Source organism: Humulus lupulus, chromosome 9 (genome assembly GCF_963169125.1).
Source record: "Humulus lupulus chromosome 9, drHumLupu1.1, whole genome shotgun sequence".
NCBI lineage: Eukaryota > Viridiplantae > Streptophyta > Magnoliopsida > Rosales > Cannabaceae > Humulus > Humulus lupulus.
Genome location: NC_084801.1, coordinates 62,653,602 through 62,672,282, shown reverse-complemented (window position 1 = coordinate 62,672,282; position 18,681 = coordinate 62,653,602).

Here is an 18,681-nt window from a genome sequence, read left to right as displayed (position 1 = left end):
ACAAGAAAAAGGGCAGGTTGAGGCTGTAAATAAAACCCTTAAGGACACCCTGAAGAAGAGGCTTGAAGACGCTAAAGGAGCATGGCCAGAGAAGCTGCCCGTAGTCCTCTGGTCGTACAGAACGTCCCACAGAACAGCAATAGGTCATACCCCGTTCTCCTTAGCCTACGGATATGAGGCCATGTTACCTGTCGAATTAGATCCCCCCTCACATTGACGCATTACATACGACCAGGGCCAAAACAACCAGCTGATGATGGAGTCCCTAGACTCAATTGACGAAATACGAGAAAAAGCCCAACTCCGAGTTGCTGCATACCAGCAAAAGGTCGCCCGGTACTTTAACTCGAAGGTAAAGGAAAGAAAATTCAACGTCGGTGACCTAGTACTACGACGATTTTTCTTAAATACCCGCGACCCCGCTGCTGGAGTACTCGGACCAAACTGGGAAGGACCTTACCAGATTGAAGACGTCCTTCATCCGGGCACCTACAAACTTGCACGCATGAATGGAGATCTCGTTCCATGCTATTGGAATGGAGAACACCTGCGCAAGTATTATCAGTAAACAGTCCTTCTTAAAGGACTGGCTTGTATTAATTTTTACATTTTACAAGTTTCGAAAAAAGGGTTAGCCAAGTTGTATGGCTAATCGCTAATAAGTGTAAGATCTTTTTAAGATCACTCGTAAAGACATGTTTAGTCCATTTTTAATACGAGATTATAAGGGACTGTGCGCAGCCAGTCATTTTTGCCAACCTTTGTAAATTTATTTTTACAAGTATTTGTTCATTACGTGTGTTGTTTTGATGTATTACAAGTATTGAATTTTGCAACAAGCAGTAATGTTCGAACAGGTTATAGTCAAGGCAAGTGACCAAGGACCTAAAGCTCCTCGATCACTTGGGGGGCATATAAGGTACATTGATAGCAAAGCGTACCATGAGGTATTTAAACACATGAACAAAATTAGTGAAAGCATGCTACAGTACTTAGAACATTTTTCAAAATTTATATTTTGAAAAAGCAAACCAAAGTACTATGCTAAGTTCGGTCATGCGAACAGGTATTATAATAAAAGAAACATTATAATATCAAAAAGGCAAACGTTTACACCGCGAGCATTAGTGCTCGGATGTAAATATGAAATTAAAAGGAAAAAACCTTTACACCGTGAGCAGTATTGCTCGGATGTAATTGTTCAAGCATAAGTAAAAGAGCTGCCCTCGCAGCAATAAAAGAAAAAAATTTGTCTTTACAAAAAGACCTATGGGCCATAAAAACTGGAAAAAATAATAAAAATTGTTAATTTTTTTGGGGAGCAGGAGGGTCTTTTGGATTAGGAGCACTCTGATCAGCCGGAGGTCCAGCTACAACATCAGCAGCAGGGATTTGGACTTGGCTCTCTCTTCCGCCTCCAGCCGAGCAGTACACTGCGTCATCAGTGTCCTTTGTAACTGCTCGGAGAGATAGTTAATGTTGGCCTCCCGATTGTGCTTCCAGAAGTCGTAGAAACAGAGGAAGGTGGCTTCCTTATACTTCTTTAGAGTTTTGGCCTTATGCTCCTCTAACTCCTGCACTCGCCCCTCGAGCTCTCGCACCCGCTCCTCAAGCTTCTTCGCCCCATCCCTGCTGGCGGTTAGATCGAGTGTGAGCTTTTTACACTCTTGAGTGTGGAGTATAGAACTCTCCCTCCACTTGTGCCGCTCGTCGATAGCTTTCTTCAGGGCCCCTTGAATTTCCTGAATCTCTTGGGTGAGGTTGGCTTGGTCCTCGCATAGCTGTTCATTCAGCTTGGACAGCTCCTGGTTTTCCTCGAGTAGCTTCATCTTCTCATCCTCAAGTGCTTGCTTGGACTGAGCAAGCCTAGAGTCAAAGTTCTGCCCGCGAGAAACCAGCGCCCCAGTACGGCGCCAGCCAGCAGTTAAAGACAGCAGTCCCTGAAAACAAAAAATGAAAAAGTAAGGAATAAAAGTCAGAATAAATGATGAAACAACAGAAATTGACTTATGCTGACTATCTCATTCAACCCTCGGTTGATGATTTGGTCGGCCTCCATTGAGGCAGTTTCGTTGATGGCGGCCTGGCTGCGCCTGTGCTTCGAGAGCTTATATATTCTCTCCCTGGCCGACCCGACCACAAGGCTGGACGGGGAGCCTTCGGAAAAGTTGTCCAGAGTCTCTCTACCAGTGGCCCTAGAAGAGGGCTGTGGATTCTCAGGCGCGGGCGACGACTGTTCGGTGGGAGGCGGAGGTGTCGTGTTATCTTTAGAAGGGCCGGCGCCGGGAGTATCCTCTGTTCGAGCCTTCTTTGAAGGGGTCTTACTGCTTTCCCCTCGAGCCCTTTTGCTGTCCTTCGGGACAGAAGCAGCAGCAGCAGTTTGGTAATGCTCGAAGAAGTCCTCAGAGTCCATACCTGCACAAAGGAAAACAATTCGAACAGTTAGATTAAAGGATCACGAGGAGCAGAGATCAAAGTGAAAGGATTACAAGTAAAATACCCAAGCTACACCTACTGGTCGTAACATTATCTACTAAACTACCTAGTTCCTGGAAGAAATCTGAGTTTAAAGAAGGGGCGTTCCTAAAGTTGCCATCCCCATCAAATAGATGGGAAGGAATTGGAAGATTATACAAAAATGAGAATGATGTACCGTTTACTTCCGACGAGTCGTCAGACAGTTCGGTAGGTTCGACAACCTTTTATTTCCCCTTGCCCTTGGGGACCGATGATTCCGCTGCTCAGTGGGGAACGGTAGGTTCCCTGATTGTAACCCCAGTTGGTCTCCTCCGAGGAGGGGGTGCCTGAGGTTGCTGCTCGGGTTGCTGCTCGGGTCCCGCATCGGCGTGGGCACCACTTGCCGCGGGTTCGTTAGTAGCAGGATGGAAGCCCCAAAGGCCAGCCAGCCTAAGGTTGGCCTCATTAATTGAGTTCTTCACACTCTTAGCAGCACTTGGCATGCTGGCTAAGATTGCTGCCCTCGACTCCATTCCTGGAGTGGGGGTTGGGCGTAACCATGGGCCTGTAATACAATGGAACAATGAAGTGTTACGACAAGAAAGAATTAAAGTGGAAACTATTGGTTCAAGAATTGTTATTTCCTTTACCTCCTCGAGTGAAGGCCAGATTATCTGCGGCAATGTCGGGCGTAAGGAAGTACTCTTGATGGTACTTCCCCACGTTGGAGATGTGAGTGGTGTCGGATAGAAAGGTGTGTCCAGTCTCCTGGTGGCAGAAATGAAAGAACCCCATACCATCCTGGTTGGGGTTGGACTTGAGGTCGAACAGGAAATTGACCTCATGAGGCGAAGGAACTGGCCATTTCTTGAGCTTGTAGAGGATATAGAGCGTGGCCAGCATCCTATACCCGTTCGGAGTGATTTGAAAAGGGGCCACCCCAAAGTAGTTTGCCACCCCTTGGAAGAATGAATGAAGAGGCAAGGTGGCACCAGCCTCGATATGGTATCTCGACCAGGCGCTATAAGCCCCCCTGGCAGGTTGGCTCGCTGGTCGATGGAAGGTCTGACCAGGGTCATCCCCGTCAGATTGTATTTGTTTAAATAGTTGGCGATCATTCGAATGGTCACCGAACTTGGAGAAACGACGTGCCGCTCGACCGCCGGCTGGTCGGCATGCCGAGGATGGGCGCGCCTCTGAACTTCGGTTTCAGGGGAAAATTCCCCTCGACCACTGGTTGAGGGGGCATCAGCAGAAGGTTGACTTGGAGAGTTGAGGTTGCGTCTTTTTCTAGCTTTGGTTTTTGTTCTGGCCATTTTCTGATAGGAAACTGGTGGAGGATTTGGGCTAGGACGAGAAAAGGGGATTTCTGGGACCAACGTAGATGGATTCTCTTCGCCTTCGAGCAATTAGGCCAAAAGATCATCTTCAATAGGTCTTTCTCCCCCCCAAGGGTCTTGCATATGAGCTGCAAACAAACAATGGAGGAGATAAGACACAATCTGCGAGGTAGTGTGGAAGATTGGGATAACGTTGCTCGTGCCTAAATAACCAGCAGCATCCTAATCCTACGCTAAGATCAACGTGGGTAGTTTGAAGGACGGATAAAAACAAAAAGGAAAGTAAACTGTTTTTTGAAAGGAGAACTTTTTTCGACTCCTGAGGGGCGGGAATTTTTTTTGGTTTTTCACCTAGCTAAAAGGTTGAATCTTTCGTCGACCTAACGTCCCAAACTAGAGATCCTAACTATCAAACTATAGACTTAACCTATGCGAAGCATAAAAACGCACATTACCAAGCGCTAGACGGTTTATACCAAAAAACCCTATTCAAGAACGCAGAGGTCACAGAGCACAGAAATGGCATGCATGGCGTAATAGAAAGCTTAAAAGATCGAAGTTCTTACCTGGGCGAAAATGGAGATTCGGAGAAAGATGGAAACTTGAACCGGAAGACCTGCGGCAGGACGTCAGACTGGTTTTCGAAGCTCTGAACTCTGGTGCAAGTTCTTGAAGATATTGGCAAAGGTGATGGGTAAAAATTTCTTAAAAGAGAAGAAAGGCCTACTTATAGGGATCGAAGAGACAGCCAAAAGGCAGTAATCATCACTTCCCACTTTCAAAACGTGGGGAAGTGTACAAGCCGTCAGATTGCCTTTTTGGAAACCGAAAAGGCTTGATTAGACATAATTATATCACGGTTTTCGAAAATGCACGGGGATTCTGACAGACATCATGGGAATGTGAACAGTTGTTCCCTTAAGTTTCTTTATTGCTGGTCGCACTAAACAAACTTGGGGGCAAATGTTATCCCAAAAATCAGAAGTGAATGACATGGCAGGCATTAATTACACGTTGCTGACACCTGGCAGAATCTGTATTCGACTATCGACCAGGAAGACATTCAGAGTCATGCGATCGGTTTATTTATACGACCAGCCTGGTCGTATGGACATTATACGCGGAGGAAATCTTAGGAAGTTATGATGGAATCCAAAATTATCTCCCATGATTTCCTGAGTATCCGATTATTTAGGAAATAATATCTGTAACAAATCAATGTAAATCTTCCCTGAGCTTATAAATAGAAGAAGAGGGCTCAGGGAAGAGGATCCTTTTTTCTTTTCTAATCTCTAGAACACTTGAGATTAGAGTTATCAAATTAATCATATTGTATTGTTCTTCAAAGGTTGGTGAAACTCATTGAACCCTAGTTCTTTGTCACTCCTTTGGATCTTACATCAATAACAATCTAAGTGGACGTAGGTTATTACCAGATCCTGGGGCCGAACCACTATAAAAATCTTGTGTTCTTATTATTTTTGTCATCACGTTCTTTTCAACGCATTCATCCACGTCAAGCGTATTTGGACTCCGTGTTAGTTGCCCAAAATCAGGGTCAACAGAGTTGATATATCGCCTGACGATGAATACAGAAAATACGTTGACGTTGCACGATTGTACGAATGGAGACTCGAAACTAGGGGGCAGCCGATATATCACCACATAGGGGCGATATATTGCCCATATTAATTTTTTTTTAATTTTTAAAAACCACCTTTGACTTCTTAGACCTACCTCTGTAAGTTTTGACCGAGTCTTCAGCCTCTGATTGACGAAAATTAAATTATCTTCAATTAAATTTATTATTTTTATTCAAATCAAAATAAGGTTAGTTTCACTCCTTACCTCTATAAATAGGACCTAGTACCCAACCCTTTCACTTACTCTTCAGCTGTGATCACACTCCAAGGTGCTAGTGAGACCATAAGAGTGATACACTTGGGTTGGGAAAGAAAAAGCTTTACCATTCTTAAGCTTTATCAAACACTTGGGAAGTGAGGATTAGAGTATTTCGACATTGGAGTTAGGCCAGTCCATAAGGTCAACAAAGGTACCCTTATTCTTAAGTTCAATTCTGTTTGCTTCCTTAGTTTCTTTAGTTTTCATTTAGGTTCTAACTTTTGTTATGGTTTGTGGTTAGGTTTTTACGTTCTTTGAACTTAAGGTGTCTTTTTGGTAAGTTTTATCTTGGTGGTTTAATTCTATTCTTTTTATCTCTTTTCTTTAGAAATACTCACTATTCTATTGCTGGTTTTAGAAGTATTCCAAGCCCCACATTTGTTCTCATATCCCGGCTTTGGTAAGGAAAATAGGCTAGATCTTGTATGTTTGTATAATATGTTATGCTTTTATGTTATGTTATGTATAATATGTTATGATAAGTTTATGTTTTAATATGTTATATTATGATTTACCCTACCTCAAATATTAGATAGGGGACCTAGATGGGTTATCATACACTACATGTGATCTAACCTACCTCAAATATTAGACAAGGGACATAGATGGTTTATCACATGTTATAATGGCCATTATTAGTATAGTCTTATATGGTGTACGTTTTCATAGTCATATGTTTATAATATATGTATGATATGTTTATAGTATATGTTATGTTATAATTTTATGTATATGTTTTATGTTGTTAGTAGTTTTCCTAGTTGGGTAATTGACTCACTCCTTTTCTTTTAGTATGATGCAGGAAAATAGATGCAAAGGCGGAAGGATTCTCGGAAGCTTGGTGTGTGTATGGAGGTGAATGGAGTGGATGGGCTGAGTGTCGATTCGAGGACAACATTTTTTTTAGTCACTTTAAATTACATTTTTATATTTTTTTCTGCATTTAGTTTTGTAAACAATTTTATTTAAAGTTATGTTTTATTTTAAAATAATGAGCTCATTTATGTATTACAATTTTTTTTTTTATAGTTTCAATAAAGTTATGAATTTTCTTATGTATGTTCTTTCCAAAGTTGTAGTTATGTCTAGTAGGTTTAATGACCTAAGTTTCATAGAAAAAGGATGTCAAGCATTCTTAGCTAGCATTACGGATGTGGTAAAGGAAACACAACTAAAGGTCAGAGATGTACATATTGTAAGGGAATTTCCAGAGGAATTTCCTGACGACTTGCCAGGATTGCCGCTGTCGCGGGAAATTGACTTCACAATCGAGCTAGTACCAGGCATCGAGCCTATCTCCCAGGCACCATACCAGATGGCACCTACCAAACTCAAGGAGTTAAAGACGCAGTTGCAAGAACTATTAGACTTGGGTTTCATTAAACCAAGCCATTCGCCATGGGGAGCACTAGTTTTGTTTGTGAAGAAGAAGGACAGCAGTATGTGGATGTGCATAGATTACTTCGAGCTGAATAAGGTGACGATCAAGAATAAGTACCTGCTACCCCGGATTGACGACTTGTTTGATCAACTTCGAGGTGCGACCATGTTCTCAAAGATTGACTTACGGTCCGGGTATCATCAGCTCAAGGTACGGGAAGAGGACATTCCTAAGACAACTTTTAGAACTCGTTATGGGCATTAGGAGTTTCTAGTCATGTTTTTCGGTCTTACCAACGTTCCAGCCGCATTTATGGATTTAATGAATAGGGTCTTTAAGGACTACTTGGATAAATTCGTTGTAGTGTTCATCGACGATATCTTGGTGTACTCAAAGGATAAAGTCGAGCATGAGAAACATTTAAGGTTGATCTTGCTGCGACTAAAGGAGCATCAACTTTTCGCAAGTTCAAGAAGTGCAAATTTTGGCTTTCACAGGTAGCATTTCTCAGCCACATAGTATCCTAGGACAGAATTGCTATAGACCCATCTAAAGTAGAGGCTGTGAAGGATTGGCCAAGACCAGAGAATGCGTCTGAAGTAAGAAACTTTCTGGGATTAGCAGGCTATTATCGGAGGTTCGTAGAAGGCTTTTCTAAGATAGACACTCCGCTCACCAACCTGACTCGGAAGCAGCAGAGGTTCAACTGGAATGATAAGTGTGAAGAGAGTTTCCAGTTGCTAAAGGATAAGCTATGCTCAGCACCAGTACTTTGTGTACCGACACCCAATGACAAATTTGTAGTCTATTGCGATGCGTCAAAGCAAGGATTGGGTTGTGTGCTGATGCAGAATGACAAGGTGATAGCCTACGCCTTAAGACAATTGAAGGATTACGAGCAACGCTATCCAACTCAAAATATGGAGTTGGCAGCGGTGTTTTTTGCGTTGAAAATCTGGCGCCATTATCTTTATGGAGAACGATGTGAGATCTATACGGACCACAAAAGCCTAAAATTTTTCTTCACTCAGAAGGAGCTCAACATGAGGCAGTGTAGGTGGTTAGAGCTAGTGAAAGATTATGATTGCGAAATTTTATACCACCCGGGGAAGGCAAACATAGTTGTTGGTGCGCTAATTAGAAAGAATTATGAAAGTCTAGCAGCGTTAGTTGGAATAGAAAAGCTGCTACAGCAGGAGCTGATCAATGCTGGAATAGAAGTAGTCATTGGTAAATTGGCTAACTTGTCCATTCAGTCAAGTCTATTAGAAGATATACGGGATGGGCAAGTGCTTGATGACACGTTAGTAACACATATGGATGCAGTTAGAGAAGGGAAGGCCAAGGATTTCTCAATATCAAGTCAAGGGTTATTAAGATATAAGGATCAGGTATACGTGCCAAACGATCAAGGGATTAAGGTGAAGATTTTAGAAGAAGCGCACAATACTCCATACTCAGTTCCCCCAGGGTCGACCAAGATGACTCACAACATCAAAGCAATGTATTGGTGGCCAGGAATGAAGAAAGATATAGCGGAGTACGTGTCTATATGTCTAGTATGCCAGCAAGTGAAAGCAGAACATCAGTGGCCTACAGGTTTATTACAACCACTCAGCACTCCAGAATGGAAATGGGACGACATAGCAATGGATTTTGGGACGGGTTTGCCTCGAACGCATAAGCAACACGACTCGGCTTGGGTAGTAATAGATAAATTAACCAAGTCAGCTCATTTTCTACCTATCAAGACTTCATATACGGCTGAGCAATACACAAATATTTATGTTAAAGAGATAGTAAGATTACATGGAATCCCCAAGACAATAGTGTCTGATAGAGGGTCAGTGTTTACATCGAGATTTTGGAGAAGCTTGCAGCAAGCTATGGGTACCAAGTTAAGTCTTAGTACAACATTTCATCCTCAAACAGACGGTCAGTCTGAGCGTACCATACAAATTTTAGAAGATATGTTGCGCGCTTGTGTACTTGATTTTGGAGGATCATGGAGTAAGTACTTGCCCTTGATAGAGTTCTACTACAACAATCGCTACCAGTCAACAATCGGGATGGCACCTTACGAGCTACTTTATGGAAGGAGGTGTCGATCGCCGCTACATTGGGATGAGGTAGGAGAAAGGAAACTTCTTGGACCCGAAGTTGTTAGAGAGGCTCAGGATGCAGTAGCGCTGAATAGAAAGCGTATGCTCGCTGCTCAGATTCGTCAGAAAAGTTATGCGGATGCTAAGCGGCGTGATGTGGAATTCAAAATCGGAGATCAAGTTTTCTTAAGAATATCTCCTATGAAAGGTGTGAAGCGGTTCGGGAAGAAAGGCAAGCTTAGTCCCAGGTTTATAGGTCCTTTTGAGATACTAGACAAAGTGGGAGCAGTTGCATATAGATTAGCCTTACCACCAGCATTAGCAGATAGTCACAATGTGTTCCACATCTCAATGCTGCGTAGATATGTGTCAGACCCATCTCACGTCCTCAAGTATGATACAATAGCACTCCAGAAAGACTTGAGTTACGAGGAACATCCGGTTAGCATCCTAGATAGAGGGATGAAAGAATTACGGTCTAAGAGTATTCCGATAGTCAAGGTCCTATGGAGAAATAGTTCTGAACGCGAGGCAACGTGGGAGTTGGAGGAGGACATGCAAGCTCAGTATCCGGAATTGTTTGGTAAGTAAATTTCGGGGATGAAATTCTTTGCAGTATGGGAGAATTGTAGAGTCCCAAAATGTTTACTTAGCTAGATAGTTAGTAGTAGTTATAGTATTTTAGATTTCGTGGATTTTGGTTCAAACCGGGACTTAGTTGGAAACTCCTAGCAATAGTTATGGATTTTATAAGTTTAGCCTATAGTTTAAGAATATTAATTATAAGATAAGGTTTGATTAATATTGCTGGTTATAAATACGATAATTATTATAACCTAAGATTTAGATAGAGCCAATAGGATTATGACACTTGTCATAAGCATGATTATTAAGGAATTATTATTTTAATGATAAAATAACAGAATATAAGACTTAGTCTTCACCAGAAACTGTTAGGGTCATATTTTGACTCAGTCAAAGTAGATATCCAACCTTAGTTATGTTGAAAAAGTGCAATTACGTGTTTAAAATAATCATGTATGCAGATATATCGCAGCAGTGGAGCCGATATATCGCTTGACGATGAATACGAAAAACACGTTGACGTTGCACGATCGTACGAACGGAGACTCGGAACTAGGGGGCAGCCGATATATCGCCACATAGGGGCGATATATCGCCCATATTAAATTTTTTTTTTTAATTTTTAAAAACCACCTTTGACTCCTTAGACATACCTCTGTTAGTTTTGACTGAGTTTTCAGCCTCTGATTGGCGAAAATTCAATTATCTTCAATTAAATTCTTTATTTTTATTCAAATCAAAATAAGGTTAGTTTCACTCCTTACCTCTATAAATAGAACCTAGTACCCAGCCCTTTCACTTACTCTTCAGCTGTGATCACACTCCAAGGTGCTAGTGAGACCATAAGAGTGATACACTTGGGTTGGGAAAGAAAAAGCTTTACCATTCTTAAGCTTTATCAAACACTTGGGAAGTGAGGATTAGAGTATTTTGGTATTGGAATTAGGCCAATCGATAAGGTCAACAAAGGTACCCTTATTATTAAGTTCAATTCTGTTTGATTCCTTAGTTTATTTAGTTTTCATTCAGGTTCTAACTTTTGTTATTGTTTGTGGTTAGGTTTTTAAGTTCTTTGAACTTAAGGTGTCTTTTCGATAAGTTTTCTCTTGGTGGTTTAGTTCTATTCTTGTTATCTCTTTTCTTTAGAAATACTCACTATTCTATTGCTGGTTTTAGGAGTATTCCAAGCCCCGCATTTGTTCTCATATCCCGGCTTTGGTAAGGAAAATAGGCTAGATCTTGTATGTTTGTATAATATGTTATGCTTTTATGTTATGTTATGTATAATGTGTTATGATAAGTTTATGTTTTAATATGTTATATTATGATTTACCCTACCTAAAATATTAGACAGGGGACCTAGATGGGTTATCATACACTACATGTGATCTAACCTATCTCAAATATTAGATAGGGGACGTAGATGGTTTATCACATGTTATAATGGCCATTATTAGTATAGTCTTATATGGTGTACATTTTCATAGTCATATGTTTATAGTATATGTATGATATGTTTATAGTATATGTTATGTTATAATTTTATGTATATGTTTTATGTTGTTAGTAGTTTTCCTTGCTGGGCATTAGGCTCACTCCTTTTCTTTTAATATGATGCAGGAAAATAGATTCAAAGGCGGAAGGATTCTTGGAAGCTTGGTGTGTGTATGGAGGTGAATGGAGTGGATGGGCTGAGTGTCGATTTGAGGACAACGTTTTTTTAGTCACTTTAAATTATATTTTTATATTTTTTCTGCATTTAGCTTTTTAAACAATTTTATTTAAAGTTATGTTTTATTTTAAAACAATGAGCTCATTTATGTATTACAATTTTTTTTTTTTATAGTTTCAATAAAGTTATGGATTTTCTTATGTATGTTTTTTCCAAAGTTGTAGTTATGTCTAGTAGGTTTAATGACCTAAGTTTCATAGATAGTTGGGTAGTTACACCAACTGAATAGGGCGACGCCCCCAGGTTGATCCAATGATCATGCGATTGAATTTATAAGATATTGGTTATGAGTGGATATTACTGTTTTTATTGAATGGTTATTTTGAAGTTATATTTTCTATTGTCACACGTTCTGTTTCCTTACTGAGCCTCGACTCACAGGTGCTTTGTGGTGTAGGTAAGGGAAACGGAAAGCTTGACCAGCCATGAGTTGGAGAGCTTCGGTGGCGGCGTGTACATATTCGGCTGCTCGACCATCACGGTTGGGGTATCTCAGAGGAACTAGGGTTATAGCCCTATTTTTCCGCTTAGGCCTGCTGATGTAACTTGTTGTTATGTATTTACCCTTTTAAATAATTGTGTTGTATTATTTTGGGATCCCATATTGTATAACACTTTCGAAACAAAAGTCAATGGTTCGTTGACCAAAACTTTTAACCCTAACCCTTGTCACTAACCTTAGATACACGATTTAAGCCAAATGACCTGATTAGCAGGTCTGACACAATTTTAAGTACACGGTGTAACGGTCCTGGATTGGCAGGGCGTTACACGTTGCAACCTTTAAGGGCAAGACGCGGCCCGCCCCTGGCACCCAGACAAGGGTCATGTCTATCTGGGAGGTGCACTGCGGCCCTTGGGGGCAGGTCGCGACCCGCCTGTTCTTTTTGAGCCAGGCATGGTTTTGCTTAGTTTTAGGAATGGGTTTTCGAACCTTAAGGCTCGGGATCGAATCTACTAACCATTTTAGTAGGATTCGAGGTTATGGGGGCTAGGTCTTGGTCCGGGGATCTTTTATTACTTATTTTATTGATCGGATTTCATATTTGGTCATGCTTAGGTGATCGCTAAAGGCCCTAGGACAAGATCGTTCTCAAGGGTCGTTCTTTACTAATTTTACGCTCAAGTTTGAGGTAGTATGTGACATACATGATTATTGATGAGGCATGTTGAGTGCTCTATATATGGACATTGGTTGCATTGTAAATGACTGACATCATTGCTTACTTGTGGATGACACTTACTTATTAGTCAGAAGCGACAATGATGTTTAGTACTGGTCATGAAGCTGTTACTTATCAGTCATGATCGACAATAGTAGTGAGCGCTGGTCGTATGGAATTGACTTATGAGTCAAGAGCGGCAATAGCGTATTAAACGTGGGCTAAAATGATTTGATCTAATCAACATTAGCATTAAATGCTTGACCAACCTATTTGTCGAAGAAAACTAAAGCGCTTGGCTAGTTTATGGCTAGTTACTCAAAGCCAGGGCTAAAAGGCTTAGGTGACTTGATGGTCACATGGATTAGGGCGCAGGACCCCAGGATGTCTTCTTAGTAATCTATTCAGGGCACAAGACCCCAGGATGTCTTATTAGTCATCTATTCAGGACGCAGGACCCCAGGATGTCTTATTAGTCATCTATTCACGGCGCAAGACCCCAGGATGTCTTATTAGTCATATATTAGGGCGCAGGACCCTAGAATGACTTAACAGTCATCATTGGGTTAGGGTTGCGAACCCTAGAATGATTTCACGATCTTATATTAATACTTGTATACATGCAGTAATAAGTTTTCTTGCTGAGCCTTGGCTCACGGGTTTTATGTTGTGCAGGTAAAGGGAAAGAAAATCTTACCAAGCCTTGAGTGGAAAGTTTAGGTGGTGACGTGTACATATGCGGCTGCTTGACCACCACGGCCGAGGTGTTTCTCAGGGGAATTAGGGTTTAACCCAATTTTTGCCGCTTAGGTCGGCGGATTGTAACTTTTGAACTGTAATGACCATTTTGAATTATACACAACTTTGTAAACACTTTTATGTGATCCCATGCATAGTTTAATGTTTTAAATAAAATATATCCATTCCTTTTAATCGAGATTTTAACCTTGGCCCATTAATAACTATTAGATGCACGTTTATGGCCTAATGACTCGTTTAGCGAGTTAAGAGCTATTTAAAGTACACAGTGTGATGGTCTTAGCTAACTAGGGCATTACAACTTGGTATCAGAGCGTGCCAAGGTTTAGGGTTCCTGTAGATTGGCTGGGCATGTACACTCGCCACTGAAGACAAGTTCGACTCATGGTTTGGTAACAATTTATGTGGTTATGTATTTAACTGATTAAATAGAATATATATGATTTATCTGGCTGCATGAGATACATTGATTAGGCTTGCTCTTGACTACTGCATGATGAGAAGGAATGTGCTTATTAGCACTGATATTGCAAGAACATGCTTATTAGCATTGTTAATTATTAATTTCTATGTGTTAAATGTTAACTGTTATGTTTATGAAATGACATGATTATTAGAAAGAATGTTGAATGTGGATGAGTTTCTGCTTGATCTTGGACCGTGAGGCGGCAAAAGGTTTAGTTATCACTACCTAATTGGCCGCATTGATTATTGCAGCAATGTGTAAGTTGAAAGCATGCTTCCAAGACAGGTAGATTCATCAGCTGGCCAGAAAGATCCGGGCCAGAATGACAGACAGGGTCAGACCCCTCAGCCAACTCCTAAAAATTGGCAGCATTTGCTTGCTGATTTGCAAGCCATGGTAATGAGGCAGGAAGAAGAAATCTGCCTCCTGAGAAAACAACAGGTTCCTACAGGGAACATTTTGCCAGAGGCACCACCTGTAACGGTACCAACAGTTGAGCAGAAATTAGAGGCTGTGAATAAATGGTAACCTCTTTATGAAAGGTTCAGGAAACAACACCCTCCAGTTTTTTAGGGTAGTGCAGATCCAGCTAAGGCATAGCAGTGGATGAGCATGGTTACCCCCATCCTTGACTTTATGAGGGTATCTGGTAATGAGAGGGTGGCTTGTGCCACATATATGTTTTTGGGAAGATTCCCGGATTTGGAGGGAAGTGATATCCTATACTAGAAATGTGAATGCCCTGAGTTGGGAAGAGTTTCAGACTCTATTCAATGAAAAGTATCATAATGACGCCATCAGGGCTGCAAAAGCTGAAGAGTTTAGCAAGTATTTTAGGGAAGTTTGTCAGTGACTGAGTATGCTTTAAAGTTTGACAGACTAGCAAAGTTTGCAATGGAACTGGTGCCCACTGATGGGACCATAAGGGTGAGATTTCTCTAGGGTGGTTGAGAAGGCACTCACAGCTAAGAGTGCATAGAACAAAATCTGGTGTGATAATGTAGCTAGCAGAGACATTAGGAGGGTGGGACCTCCATTTATGGGTTTAGGTAGGGGCGGAGGCCCCAATGATCAGAAGAGAAAGGCTCCTGATGCCTTCCCAGCTCCAGGCCTAGACAGGAGACCACGTGGTATTCAATGGGCCGCCAGAATGGCAATGAGGTCTGAAGGACTTTTCCTGAGTGCCCTAGATGCAAGAGGCGTGATCCAGGGGAGTGTCAGGCAAGAGACTTCTTTCTATGCGGAGTAGTGGGATATTTGAAGAAAGATTGCTGAAGAGCAAGCAAGGAAGAGCCAAGAAAGGCAGACAACTCGTCCCCAGCTCGAGTGCTGGAACCCCTTATACTATTTTGATTGATTCTGGTGCTACACATTCTTTTGTTGCTAGTAGAATTATTGATAGACTGTGTATACCATGTGATTATTATGCTATGGGGTTCAAGACCTTATTACCCATTGGGGAGTTAGTAGTATCCAGAAGATGGATCGGATCATTGTCAGTGACAGTGGAGGGCAGAGAATTATCAATTAACTTGATAGAGTTGGTATGATCGACTTTGACATGATCTTAGGTATGGACTAGTTAGTGAAGTTTGGGGCAACCGTAGATTGCAGAAGGAAGATGGTAACCTTTGAGCCTGAAGGTGATGATCCTTTTGTGTTTGTTGGCACTATGTATGGACCCCGTATACCTATGATATCTGTTTTAAGGGCTAGAGATCTATTGCAAGGAGGTTGGATAGGATTCTTAGCCAATGTGGTTGATACCACTCAGGTCATGCCAGTAAGACCAAAGGAGAAAAGACTAGTCTATGAGTTTCCAGATGTGTTTCTAGAAGATTTACCAGGGTTGCCACCACACAGAGAGATTGAATTTGTGATTGAACAGGCACCAGGGATGGAGCTAGTGTCTAGGGCACCTTATAGAATGGCCCCAACAGAATTAAAAGAACTGAAGGTACAACTGCAGAAGCTATTAGACTTAGGTTTTATCAAACCTAGTTTATCACCGTGGGGTGCACCAGTCCTGTTTGTCAAGAAGAAGGATGGTTCTCTCAGGATGTGCATTGATTACAGAGAACTGAATAAGTTAACAATCAAGAACAAGTATCCTCTGCCAAGGATAGACGATTTGTTTGACCAATTTTAGGGTAAAAGGGTATTCTCAAAGATAGACCTTCGATCTGGTTATCATCAGCTGAGGGTCAAGGAGGGAGATATACCAAAGACTGCCTTTCACACCAGATATGGGCATTATGAGTTCTTAGTCATCTCCTTTGGATTGACTAATGCCCTAGCTGCTTTTATGGATTTGATGAATAGAGTGTTCAAGGATTATTTGGATCAGTTTGTGATTGTCTTCATTGATGATATTCTGGTTTATTCCCAGTCAGAGTCAGAACATGAGCAACATCTGAGGTTGGTTCTACAGAGATTGAGGGAACACAGATTATTTGCAAAATTCAAGAAGTGTGAATTCTGGTTATCTCAGGTAACTTTCCTTGGGCACATTGTCAGTAAGGAGGGAATCAAGGTGGATCTAGTCAAGATAGAGGCGGTTAGAGATTGGCCAAGGCCAAAGAATGCTTCAGAAGTTAGAAGTTTCCTTGGATTGGCAGGTTATTATAGGTGTTTTGTGGAAGGATTCTCAAAGATTGCTACTTCATTGACTAAACTGACACGTAAGAATCAGAAGTTTGTGTGTTAAGATAAGTGTGAGAATAGCTTTCAGGAACTGAAGCTGAGGTTTATTACAAGTTCAGTTCTGAGTCTACCGACAGATCAGGAGAAGTTTGTGATATACTGTGATGCCTCACATCAAGGTTTGGGCTGTGTTCTTATGCAATCAGGGAAGGTGACTGCTTATGCCTCATGTCAGTTGAAAGAGTATGAATAGAGTTACCCCACTCATGATTTAGAGTTGGCAGCAATGGTCTATGCATTAAAGGTATGGAGGCATTACCTTTATGGGGAGAAGTGTGAGATTTACACTGACCACAAGAGCCTGAAGTACTTTTTCATACAGAAAGATTTGAACATGAGACAAAGGCGTTGGCTGGAGTTAGCTAAGGATTATGATTGTGAGATCCAGTATCACCTAGGAAAAGCCAACGTGGTAGCAGATGGTTTAAGTAAGAAAGGTCTGGGATAGATTTTTAGTGCGAGATTGATATCCAGAGAATTAGCAGAGCAGATGACTTGAGCTTGTATAGAGTTGCTGGTAGGCCAGTTGGCCTACATTACGCTACTGTCTACACTATTGGAAAGGATAAAGAAAGGTCAGTTGGGTGATCCACAACTGACCAAGATCAGAGAGGACGTTTTACCTGGAGTATCTAGAGACTATACAGTGTCAGGTATGGGCTTGTTGAGATACAAGGGATTTGTGTTCCGATGGACACTATTATGAGACAAGAGATTCTGGATGAATCTCATACTACTCCTTACTCTTTGCAACCAGGCACTACGAAGATGTATTAGGATGTGAGATCGCTGTATTGGTGGCCTAGGATGAAGAGGGATGTGGCAGAATATGTGGCTAAATGCTTGACATGTCAATAGGTCAAGGCTAAGCATCAGAGGCCAGCAGGGCTATCATAGCCTCTGGACATTCCTGAGTGGAAATGGGAGGACATCATGATGGATTTTGTGGTGGGGTTACCCAGGACTGTTGGTCAACATGATTCAGTGTGGGTTATTGTGGATCGATATACCAAGTCAGCTCACTTCTTACCAGTGAGGACTACTTATACAGTTGACCAGTATGCATATATCTATGTGAGAGAGATTGTGCGCCTTCATGGGGTACCGAGGTCGATCGTGTCAGATCGGGACCCCACATTTACTTCCAAGTTCTGGGGAAGTTTGCAGAGGACCATGGGTACATAGTTGAAGTTCAGTACTGCTTATCATCCTCAGACTGATGAACAATATGAGAGGACGATCCAGATTTTAGAGGACAAGCTGCGAGCATGTGTGCTGGACTTTGGTGGGTCCTGGAGTAAGTATCTACCTTTGATCGAGTTTTTCTACAATAATAACTATTAGTCGACCATTGGGGTGGCTCCTTATGAGATGCTGTATGGTAGGAAATGCAGGTCTCCTATTCATTGGGAAGAGACAGGAGAAAGGAGATACATGGGTCTTGAGCAATTTAGAGGACCAATGAGGCCATTGAGAAGATTAGAGCTCGGATACTCGCTTCCCAAAGCAGATAGAAAGGTTAAGATGATCCCGAACACAGGAACGTGGAGTTCCTAGTGAGAGACTATGTCTTCCTTAGAGTCTTGCCATGGAAAGGGGTGAGAAGATTTGGAAAGAAGGGCAAGCTGAGCCCTAGATTTTTAGGTCCATTTGAGATCCTAGAGAGGATTGGTCAGGTGGCCTATAGGTTGGCCTTACCACCGGAATTTTTGGCCGTGCATAATGTATTTCACATTTCAGCTCTCGGACGTATGTATCAGATGTGACTCATGTGTTGAGTTACGAGGATCTAGAGCTTGAGGTAGATCTCTCCTATGAGGAACAACCAACTCAGATACAAGACAGAAAGGACAAGGTCATGAGAATTAAAATTATACCATTGGTTAAGGTATTATGGAGGAACATCAAGGTCGAGGAAGCGACCTAGGATCTGGACTCACATATGCAGAGTCAGTATCTCGAGCTGTTCGGGTGAATTTCGAGGACAAAATTTCTGTAGGGAGGGGATAGTTGTAATGTTCCAAATTCCCTAATCTAGCTTAGTGCTTGGATTAGGGGGTTAGGAGGGCTATAATTGATTTAATATGTGAT